General features: G+C 42.0%; 1 protein-coding gene across 20 annotated transcripts in view; it reads left to right on the top strand.

The window, feature by feature from the left end:
• Window positions 1–12,155, top strand: part of OSBPL1A (oxysterol binding protein like 1A) — a 237,688-nt gene that overhangs the window by 141,839 nt on the left and 83,694 nt on the right. The window lies entirely within an intron of this gene.

Here is a 12,155-nt window from a genome sequence, read left to right as displayed (position 1 = left end):
TCTTTTGTTTCATCTGACTATTTTTAAGGAACCTGTCTCCAGGCTCACTAATTCTTTCTTCTACTTGTTTCATTCTGCTATTAAGTGACTCTCATGCATTTCTCAGTATGTCAGTTGCATTTTCCAACTCTAGAATTTCTGCTTGATTCTTTTTCATTGTTTTAATCTCTTGGTTAAATTTATCTGATATAATTCTGAATTCCTTCTCTGTGTTATTTTGAATTTTGTGTGTTTCTTCAAAACGACTATTTTGAATTCGCTCTCTGAAATGTCACATGTCTGTCTTTCTCCAGGATTGGTCCCTGGTGGCTTACTTAGTTCATTTGGTGAGGTCATGTTGACCTTGATGCTTGTAGGTATTCTTTGGTGTCTGGGCATTGAGGAGTTAGGTATTTATTATAGTCTTCACAGGCTTGTTTGTGCCTTCTTGAGAAGGTTTTCCAGCTATTCGAACGGACTTAGGCCTCAAGCCTAATAATAATGTTGTTTCTCCAGACTTGTAGAGGTACTGCCTTGGTGGTCTTGGATCATATCTGAAAGAATTCTCTGAGTTACCAGGCAGAGACTCTTGTTCTTTTTCCTTATTTTCTCCCAAACAAATAGAGTCTCTCTCCCTCTTTCTCTCTGTGCTGAGCCACCTGGAACTGGGGGTATGGTGATGCAAACACCCCTGTGGCCACCATCTCTAAGACTGTGCTAGGTTAGACCTGAATCCAGCATAGCAGTGGGTCATAAGGCGCACTGTAGCCACTACCTGGCTACCACCTATGGTCACTCAGGACCTCAGGGATCTACATAGTTACAAGGTGGCAAAGCCAGCCAGGTTTTGTCCTTCCCTTCAGGGTGACGAGTTTCCCTAGGCCCCAAGTAGGTCCAGAGATGTTTTCTGGGAGCCAGGGATTGGAATTAAAACCTTAGAAATTTGTCTAATGTCCTATTTTACTGTAGCTAAGCTGACATTCAGACCCCCATATAAGTCCTTCTTGCTCTTCCCTCTCCTTTCCACAGGCAGAGGAGCCTCTCCCTGTGAGCACCACTACCATTGGCCCATGGGTGAGTTCTGCCAGGCCCCTGCTGATAGTCACTTAAAGCCCAAGGGCTCTTTCATCAGCTGTGGTGAGTGCTGCTAGGCCTAGGACTCACCCTTCAGAGCACTGGACTCCCCTCTGGTCCAGAAATGTTGTCCATGAGCCTAGGCCTGGACTCCACGACCCCAAGAGCCAACTTACTGCTCTGTCCCACAGTGGCCAAGCTGGTAGCTAAGGTGCAAGACAAAGTCCCTTTACTTTTCCTTCTGCTTTTCTCAAAGAAAAGGAGTCATCATCATAGCACCACAGCTGGTAATGTGTTGGGTATCACCTGAAGCCAGCAAGTCTCCGAGGCTCACCCAAGGCTGCAGTGTAGTACCTGGTATTACTGCTGGTTATTCAGGGCCCAAAGGCTCTTCAGTTAGCAGATGATGAATGCTCCTAGGACTAGGTCCTTTCCTTCTAGGCAGCAGGTTCCCTTCTGGCCCAGGATGTGTCTGGAAATGTCGTCTGGAGACTGGGCATGGTGGTTCATGCCTGTAATTCAGCACTTTGGGAGGCCGAGGCGGGTGGATCACCTGAGGTCAGGAGTTCGAGACCAGCCTGGCCAACGTGGTGAAACTCTGTCTCTACTAAAACTACAGAACTAGCTGGGCGTGGTGGCATGCTGTAATCCCTGCTACTTGGGAGGCTAAGACACGAGAATTGCTTGAACCCAGGAAACAGAGGTTGCAGTTAGCGAAGGTCACACCACTGCACTCCATCCTGGGCAACAGAATGAGACTCCGTCTCAAAAAAAAAGAAGAAAGAAATATCATCTGGGAGCTAAGGCCTGGAATGGGGGCCCCACGATTCGGCTCAGTGTCCTATCTTGCTATGGCTGGCTGAACCAGTATCCTAGAAACATAACAAAGTCCTCTCTAGTCTTTGCCCTCCTCTCCTCAAGCAGAAGGAAAGAGACACTTGCATTGCTGCCCGCTGTGCTGCCCTGGGTTGGGGGAGGGATGACGCAATCACTCCTTTAGCCGTCTTGGCTGGTAATTTCCTAGGTCAGGTGCCACCCAGTCCTCTGGCTATCAGCCCAGCCCAGCCCAGCATTAAAAGTTGCCTAGGAATTGCAGTCCTTGTATCCTAGACTGCTTTTCAAGTTTACCTAGGATCCCAGAGCACTTTGGCCGCAGGTGGCAAAGCTTGCCAAGAAACTCAAGTTCTGACCACTGGGATGGGTGATTCTCTGACCAGAGCTGGTCCAAATGCTCCCTGTGTGTGCAGGTGCTGGCTGAGCTCAGCGTGGCTTTGCTGTCCGCTATGACAGGGGAGCACTGAGATCAATGTAATGTCCTCCAGTTGCCGTACTCTGCAAGTGCAGAGACTGCATGCTGTACCGCTGCTGCCAGGGGTTGGGGAAGGGTTGATGTTGGTGATTCAAGACCGTCTGTTGGACCCTCTTCAATACCTTCTTCAGAGATATGAAACCAAGTACTGTGATTGCTCACCTGATTTTTGGTTCTTGTGATGGTGCTTTTCCGTGTGCAGATACTTGTTAAAATTTGATGTTCTTCTAAGGGGTACAAAGGGTGTAAGCTTCTATTCCGCCATCTTGCTCTGCTCACATTGTTCTTTAATTTATTTGATGATACGTAAAACCCTGTTGAATTTTTAAATACATTATGCCATAGTCTGAATTAATTTGGAAATTACGCATGGATGTACATAGTATTTTTAGAAATATCCTGTATGTCCTACTTCTGGATTGTAAACTGTACATGGTAATGGAAATTTTAAATTTTTGTGGAAGTTCCTTATGTGAGAGTTATAATCAGCATTAAGTGGTTCAGCTTTGCAGTTGAAGAGCAAATTGTTGTGAGATTTGCACCAAATTATTTTAAATGCCAGAGCCACTAACAAAGCATTGGAGTAAACGTGTATCGAATCCGCCATTGGTAGCATGCTGCGGGAGTGTACACTACTTTTGTTTCGGAAGACGTGTTCATGTTATCTGCTTTATAAAAGACATGTAAAAACTAAAACTTATTTGTTAAATTGTCATTTGTGTATAGCACTGGTCTTCCATTGATTTTATGAGAAGTTATTTTTAAATCATTCTGACAAAAAGAAGTGTCAAATATTCTGGGTTTGTATTGATTCTTCCAAGTACCATTATCACCTTGCTTATAAAATGCTCCATTGATTTTACCAAGTCTTTTTTCTGTTCCCCCGAGTATTTAGGGGCTCTGTCCTAGATTTGGGGTTATCTCCATATTAGAATATGGATTTAAATGTCTGAAGATAGAGTTTGGAAGTAACTGACCTAACAGATTGTTAGCAGAAAGTAACGTGGAACAAGCTTCGTTGAGGCCATTTTACTTACAGCATGGCCAGTACATCAAAAATCAGATACGTTCTTACCTTCTTTCCCATGCAGGAGCTTGCGTGTGGAAGGATGCAAAGGCCATTCTGAGTGGGGTTTCTTTTTCTTTGCTTGAACTAGACTGAAGAAGATGACAGTGCCTGTAAGAAAGGGGCATTTTTGATGGTGGCACAAGCCGGTCACAGTCAGCTATAACCAGTGGGAAATGTGTTGGGTTGATCAAGTTAGTGTGCATGAGGCTTCGTAGGGCCTTGAGACTCATTTCATTTTTAATCTCAGGATGAACTTATATATAATGTCAAGAGACTAGAGGCTTCTGACTGCAACCAGTTAGGTTGGTGAGATATTTCTCTGTTTCTTATTCTCTGTATTCTTTATATGCTCTGAGACTGCAGAAGCAATTAGAAGAAAACTTTGTTAAACATACCTACCTGGCCAGGTGTGGCGGCTCATGCCTATAATCCCAGCACTTTGGGAGGCCGAGGCGGGTGGATCACGAGGTCAAGAGATCAAGACCATCCTGGTCAACAAGGTGAAACCCTGTCTCTACTAAAAATACAAAAATTAGCTGGGCATGGTGGCACATGCCTGTAGTCCCAGCTACTCGGGAGGCTGGGGCAGGAGAATTGCTTGAACCCAGGAGTCGGAGGTTGCGGTGAGCCGAGATTGCACCATTGCACTCCAGCCTGGGTAACAAGAGTGAAACTCCGTCCCCAAAAAAACAAAAAAACATACCTACCTATCTGAATCTGTGCACATATTCACTGCATCTCTCCTGCGACTAAGGATGGATTGTCTGAGCCCTTAGCAAAGGTCAACCGTATACTGGTGAATTAGATCTCCTCCTTTTTTCGGCAAAGTCAAGAACATTATTCCAGCAATTCTCCCCTCTCACTTCTGCAAACATAATCACATTTCAGTTGAACCTTTCCTATCCATGTAAAAGCAATCTGGGTTGTCTCCCACAATGAAAACTTCACTGACCCCACAACCCTTTCCAGCAACTGCCCCACCTTTCTCCTCCTCTTGAGCAACAATTATTATTTTAAAAGAATTTTATTATTTTTTTTAGTTTTTGAAATAACCTCTTGTAGGTTGGGCATGGTGGCTCATGCCTGTAATCCCAGCACTTCGGAGGCCAAGGTGGGTGGATTGCTCAAGTCTGGGAGTTTAAGACCAGCCTGGGCAACATGACAAAACCCTGTCTTTATTAAAATACAAAAAAAAATTAGCCAGGCATGGTGAAGTGCACCTGTAGTTTCAGCTCCTCAGGAGGCTGAGGTGGGAGGATCACTTGAGCCCAGGAGGCGGAGGTTGCAGTGAGCTGTGATCACGCCACTGCATTCCAGCCTGGGTAACAGAGTAAGACCGTGTCACAAACAAACAAACACATATCTCCTGTCCAACCAAAACCTTCTTAAGAACAGGCTATACTCATTGTGTCTTATCTTTCTTGACTCACGGTCAGGCATCTCTTCAAGCATCCTCCCAGCATGCCACTGAAGCTGCCCTTGTCAAGTTCACTGTTGACCTCCACATTGCCAGTCCAGTGGCCTTGTCTTAGTTCTTGAAGTTGATCTCTCATCAGTGTTTGGCAGTTCATCACTTTTTCCTTGTTGAAATACCTCTTTTGGGCTTTCAGGACACCACACACAACTGGCTTACTCCCCCCCCTTTCTCACGTGCAGGCTTGCGCTTGGTGTCTCTCTCTCTCTCTCTCTCTCTCTCTCTCTCAAGCACGCGTGCGCTCTCTCTCCCCTCCTTTTGTTTCCTTTGCTGGCTCTTTCTCAGCATTTCTACTAGGCCTCAGTCCATGGCTTTCTTCACATTTCTGTCTCACTTTCTCCCTTAATGATGCTGTCTGGTCTTTTAATTTTATTTATTTCTGTTTTTAAAATTTAATTTAAAAAAAAACATACTTATTTTTTGAGGCAGTCCTTGTAGTTGCCCAGGCCAAAACATGGAGTCATCCTTGATTTCCCTTTTTTCTTATATCACATAGTCTGTCAGCAAATCATTTGGGCCTTCAAAATACATCCAGAATCTGACCACTTCTCAACACTTCCCTTGCTATCTCTTACCCATTTCTTATTCTAGTTATTGAATTGAAGTAGCCTCTAAAGGGATCTTCTTCTTCTTTTTTTTTTGGAGACAGAGTCTCACTCAGTTGCCCAGGAGTGCAGTGGTGCAGTCTTGTCTTACTGCAACCTCCGTTTCCTAGGTTCAGGTGATTCTCCTTCCTCAGCCTCCCAAGTAGCTGGGATTACAGGTGTATGCCACCACACTTGCCTGATTTTTGTATTTTTGGTAGAGACGGGGTTTCACTATGTTGGTCAGGCCAGTCTTGAACTCCTAGCTTCCAGTGATTGACCCACCTTGGTCTCCCAAAGTGCTGAGATTACAGGCGTGAGCCACCGTGCCCAGCTGGGATCTTACTTTATTCTACTCTTGGCCCCTTCATCCCCTTTTCAGCATTATAACTACGAGATCATATTAAAAAGTAAATCAAATAATGTTGCTTCTGCCCCTCCTCCACTGGCTTCCCACTTCACTCATAAGTTTCTGCTGTGGTTTGCAAGCCCTGTGCACATCCCTCGCTCATCTCAACTTCCTCCTACCAGGTAAATCTGCCTTGGTGCCTCAGGTGGCTTTCTTCTTAGTTCTTAGTCTTTATTCTTAAATATTTATTCTTTTTTTTTTTTCCTGAGATGAAGTTTCGCTCTTGTTGCCCAGGCTGGAGTGAAGTGGCAGGATCTTGGCTCACTGCAACCTCAGCCTCCCAGGTTCAAGTGTTTCTCCTCCCTCCCAAATAGCTAGGATTACAGGAGCCCACCACCATGCCAGGCTAATTTTTTGTATTTTTTTTAGTAGAGACAGGATTTTGCCATGTTGGTCGGGCTGGTCTAAAACTCCTGACCTCAGGTGATCTACCTGCCTCGGTCTCCCAAAGTGTTGGGATTACAGGCGTGAGCCACTGCACCTGGCCCCTAAATATTTATTCTTAAATGAATGTCATTGTTTAGTGGTAGGAAGAACTGAAAAGAGTTTCAGGAACATAGAGAAATCAATTGCATTTGGAAATTGCATGATGAGATGGCATGGAAGGAGGACATTAGAGAGTCAACAAAAACCTTGAAATTTAATGTGAGCAAAGGTGTTTTGTAAATCTATAAAACACAGCAAAGATATACTATATTGTCATGAAGATATATGCCTGTGCTTGATCCTGCCTGAGACACAAGGTCAAAGTTTCACCTTCGTGGACCCTGGAGGTGAGAATGTGATTCAACCTGGCCATGGTTCCAGAAGTAACATTGTCCATTGCATCCACATGGGAACTCCATCTTCCTCCACCTAAGCAATATAACAGTCAGACTTGTGGGTGGAAGAGCTCTTACTAGCTGTAAATCATCAGAGCCATACTTTTTAACAGCTGTGTGGCAATAGCAGAGTCACCTAAAAGCAAATACCTTGAAACAAATTTTGAAATGAGAACACTGTTGGTCTAACCACAGAATTAAGCATTGCCTGGGGGCAGTGGCTCACACCTATAGTCTCAGCACTTTGGGAGGTAGAGACGGGAGGATCACTTGAGGCTAGGAGTTGGAGTCCAGCCTGGGCAACATAGAGAGATCCCCATCTCTATTAAAAAAAAATTAGCTAGGCATGGTGGTGTGTGCCTATAGTTCTAGCTACTCAGGAGGCCAAGGCAGGAGGATCACTTGAGCCAAGAGGATTGCTTGAGGCTGCAGCAAGCCATGGTGGGTGGCATGCCTGCACTCCAGCATGGGTGACAGCGCGAGACCCTGTCTCAGAAAAAAAAAAATATAATATCTCCATCTCAAACTAATACATTTTGTTAATGGTAGCCATCCATGCAGTAGCAAAGAGGAAAGAGTAAGGCTCATCCTGTTGAACTGACCAGAGTGTGGCCAGTTGAAAGATTGACTATCAAGGCCAGAATTGTATCTATCTTATAGCTGGCTGATTGCACACACTGTTTTGTGAATATTAATCACTTATTCCCCAATTAGTGCTGTGTCTTTGCCAGATTGAATCTCTTTCTTATGTAACCCCTGTGAAACATAGGTAAGTAACGGGGCACTTTCTAGAATGAGAGTGTAGATGAATGTGTCAAAGCTGGCTAGCACATGACTGTTTTCAAAACTCTGCATTCTCTTGCGGGCACCCATTCATTTTGGAAGTAGTCACTGTGGATTTTGCCTTCTGGCCTGAAAGGGAGTGAAATGAGAGACTGCCATATTGAAGTGGTTTCAGGAGACAAATTACTGGAAAGGCTTAAATTTGTCCTTTAAGGGGCTACAGACACAGATCAATGCATATGTTTATTCTTAAGCATACGGTGGCTCAGTCCTTAAGCTTTTCCTTACAAAAAGGGCAATGTTTTTGTTCACTTTAATTTATGTTGACTTTGAAAGTCATTGGACTGCAGGTGTATATTTCATATGCAAATTTGAAAGATAAGAATGTCAGCCTTATTCTAGAAAAGTTCTAATGTATAAACATATATACAATTATAATCTAATAATTATAAACACGTCTGTTGGGACCCACTAGTTCTGTGAAGGAAGTTATTTATTCCTTTAGTAATAACTAGGATGATTAGTAGTTTGAGAATTGAAAAAAATCTAGTAATCAATATCCACTTATTGATATGTAATATAAGTGAAGCATTGTACTTAGAATTACAAAGAGATTAAGAGATTGTGTGAAAGGCACTGTTTCTGTTACAACATCGTTTCTAAGCTAGCAGCTAAGAACTTGGAAACAGTTCAAAAATAAGGTGAAGTTTTATTAAGTTGCACTCTGCATATGCATATCTTTCTTAGCAGTTCTAAACCAATTTTTAATGCAGGATTTCCCTTAGGTGTTCTGAAATGTTGAGATTGTAGAGGATCTGGAATTGCATTGTTCCAGTGATCCTTCTGACCAAAACGTACTAATGGCAGTTAAGTATGCTTTCAGGTGTTTGTCTAACGTAACAAGAAAACTCATTACCAGTGCATTTTCTGTGATGTGTAGTTACTGTCTCATATACATCACTTACATGATGGGAGAAACTGCCATTTTGTGGGTATTTTATAATAAGGTATCTTCAGTGCAGAAAATCCTGTTAGGCTTGAAGCTAATAAAAGTACACTCAGATCAATTGAAAGATGAAAACAAGGTAAGAAATAGAATGTGGTTAGTGCCTCAGTCTCTTCCTCTCCTGCTTCCAACCCTTTTACTCTCTCAAGAACAAGTGAGAATAGATGTGAATGTGGCAGCAGTGAAGTGATGCTTATTTTAGTTGGGTAAAGCATAGATTGCATTTTGAATAAGATTTTTTCGAGGGGACTGGGTATTTATGGGCCTCTATCATTTATCTTGCTACTTTGCTGAAATCTACTAGATGAATTTAGGTATTAAAATGTAAGTACTTGTTAAATAGGATACTTTAGTTAATTCTTATATTTAAAGATGTGGTGTCAACAGCACATTTACATTTTGATATTGGAAAAGTAAAAAAGATGAAAGAGATGGTGTAGGCAGGGGTGAAGAATTTGGATTTTTTTGCAGTGTTGATTTTAGAGTCTACAAATATAACAGTGCTGAGAGAGCCTTTCAAAGAGGGGATCATTTTGGACATTGCTCAGTTTTGTACTCCTTGTTTTTTATTTTTTATGTTTTTGAGATGGAGTCTTGCTCTGTTGCTCAGGCTGGAGTGCAATGGCGTGATCTCAGGCTCACTGCAATCTCCACTTCCTGGTTCAAGCAATTCTTCTGCCTCAGCCTTCTGTAGCTGGATTACTGTCTCCTGGTACCACGCCCGGCTAATTTTGTATTTTTAGCAGAGATGGGGTTTCACTCTGTTGGCCAGACTGATCTCAAACTCCTGACTTCAAGTGACTTGCCTGCCTCATGTAGTCCTTGTTTATATAATAGGGAAATGAATTGTTGAATCCATCAAATGGAGGTAGGACAGCTTTTTATTTTTTTTTAAGTTGACTCTAGCCTTAGTATGCTTATTTCCTCTTCTGCAAATACAATTTACAGTATAGAAATATTCGAAAGTATTTTTCAGATTTCCTAAAAATTATAATGACATGAGTAATTGAGTAATTTGTTTTTCAGTTTTTCATATCTCTTCTGGTCTTGATTGCTTACCATTTATTGCGATTTTTATTTCATTATGACTCATACTAATAATCTGGTTGCTCTATTGATAAACACTAAAGTGCCTGAGGACCAGAACTCTTCCCAAGATAATAAGGGTTTAGCCCTGTTTCTGCTATGAACTTTACATTTCAGTAAAACTGTATTTTAAGTGATATCTAGGACTCTCGGAGTGTTGTACCTGATGTGCAGCTCGCAGGAATTCAGGGCCCCAGAATAAAGAAGAACCTTCGTCCATGGGGGTTGTGGGGAGGAGCATGGGAGAGGGTGTGTCAAGAGGTAACAGGATTAGATTCAGCAGTGAGTAATGCAGGATTTGTGAGAGGGGTCACAGCTCCCAAAACCTCGAGATGGAAAGTTGGACCTAGAGGAGGTTTTGGTTGTCATTCCATCCAGTGCTTTTCTTTTTTTTTTTTCTAACTAATTTTTTTTTAATTATACTTTAAATTCTGGGATACATGTGCAGAATGTGCAGATTTGTTACATAGATTTACATGTACCATGTGGCATGGTGGTTTGCTGCACCCATCAACCCATCATCTACTTTACGTATTTCCCTTAATGCTTTCTCTCCCCTAGCCCTCCACCCCACCTAACCTGCCCCATATGCCCCAGTGTGTGACGTTTCCCTCTCTGTGTCCATGTGTTCTCATTGTTCAACTCCCACTTATGAGTGAGAACACTCATTGTTTGGTTTTCTGTTCCTGTTTAGTTTGCTGAGAATGATGGTTTCCAGCTTCATCCATGTCCCTGCAAAGTACATGAACTCATTCTTTTTTATGGCTGCATAGTATTCCATGGTGTATATGTGCCACATTTTCTTTATCCAGTCTATTATTGATGGGCATTTGGGTTGGTTCCAAGTCTTTGCTATTGTGAATAGTGCTCTTATTAGAGCCCTATTAACATACGTGTACATGTGTCTTTAAAGTATAATGATTTATACTACTTTGGGGATATACCCAGTAATGGGATTGCTGGGTCAAATGGTATTAGATCCTTGAGGAATCGCCACACTGTGTTCCACAATGGTTGAACTAATTTATATTTCCGCTAACAGACTAAAAGCTTTCCTATTTCTCCACATCCTCTGCAGCATCTGTTGTTTCCTGACTTTTAATGATCACCATTCAACTGGTGTGAGATGGTATCTCGTGGTTTTGATTTGCATTTTTCTAATGACCAGTGATGATGAGCTTTTTTTCATATGTTTGTCGGCCTCATAAATGTCTTCTTTTGAGAAGTGTCTGTTCATATCCTTTGCCTACTTTTTGATGTTTTTTTTTCTTATAAATTTATTTAAGTTCCTTGTAGATTCTGGATATTAGCACTTTGTCAGATGGGTAGATTGCAAAAATTTTCTCCCATTCTGTAGGTTGCCTCTTCACTCTGATGATATTTTCTTTTGCTGTGCAGAAGCTCTTTAGTTTAATTAGATCCCATTTGTCAATTCTCGATTTTGTTGCAATTACTTTTGGTGTTTTAGTCATGAAGTCTTTGCCCATGTCTGTGTCCTGAATGGTATTGCCTAGGTTTTCTTCCTGGGTTTTTATAGTTTTTAGGTCTTATATTTAAGTCTTTAATCCATCTTGAGTTAATTTTTGTCTAAGGTGTAAGGAAGGGATCCAGTTTCAGTTTTCTGCATATGGCTAGCCAGTTTTCCCAATACCATTTAATAAATAGGGAATTCTTTTCCCATTGTTGATTTTGCCAGGTTTGTCAAATATCAAATGGTTGTAGGTTGTAGATATGTGATGTTACTCTGAAGCCTCCGTTCTGTTCCATTGGTTTATATATCTGTTTTGGTACCAGTACCATGTGCTTTTCAAACTTGGAATATCCCCTGGGTTTGGGCCCTAGAGGGGACCTCTGGGAGGGGAGGGGAAAGTCAAAGGAGTGGGGCTTCTCCATTCAGCGCCACCCAGCACACAACTACTTTCGAAAACATCTATTTTATATGTTGGGATTATAGTTGAGAATTAGGTTCAGTTGCTCAATTGGAAAAAAAATAGTTTGAAGACCATTGAGTTGAAGACTTGGGATTAGATTATTGGGTGATAGTAGAAACCTCTAATTGTTCCTAAACTAAGGTACAAGAGACTTTTGAGAAGACTGCTGCTACTTACAGTGGACCCCTGCTTCGCTGCTTCTCTCTGTCTGTAGTGCACATTGGCTCTGGAAGTCCAGCAAGATTAAGGAATAGTAGTGATTTCCAGACTATGGATACGAAAATAGGCAAAAGCGTCTCTGTGAAATCCAGTACATGCTATTTTATAAGGATTAGGTGACTTGAATTCTAGAGGGTTTTGTTCAGACACAAAGGTTCAGATGCCCTTGCATCAGATAGGAGGAATAGATTTTAACTTTAAATAGTAAAAAATCAAACCAGGCTTTGCCTTTTTGATAATCTTTCAATTTTTTTTAGTATATAAGTTAAAGATAAAATGTGGAGTTGAAACCAAAATATAGAATTGGAAAATGAAAGATAGGCTAGGCGTGGTGGCTCATGCCTGTAATCCCAGCACTTTGGGAGGCTGAGGCAGGCGAACCACTTGAGGTCGTGAGTTCAAGAGCAGTCT

Source organism: Callithrix jacchus, chromosome 13 (genome assembly GCF_049354715.1).
Source record: "Callithrix jacchus isolate 240 chromosome 13, calJac240_pri, whole genome shotgun sequence".
Classification (NCBI taxonomy): domain Eukaryota; kingdom Metazoa; phylum Chordata; class Mammalia; order Primates; family Cebidae; genus Callithrix; species Callithrix jacchus.
The sequence above is the reverse complement of the archived record's forward strand: the minus strand, read 5'-3'. Positions and strand labels throughout refer to the sequence as shown.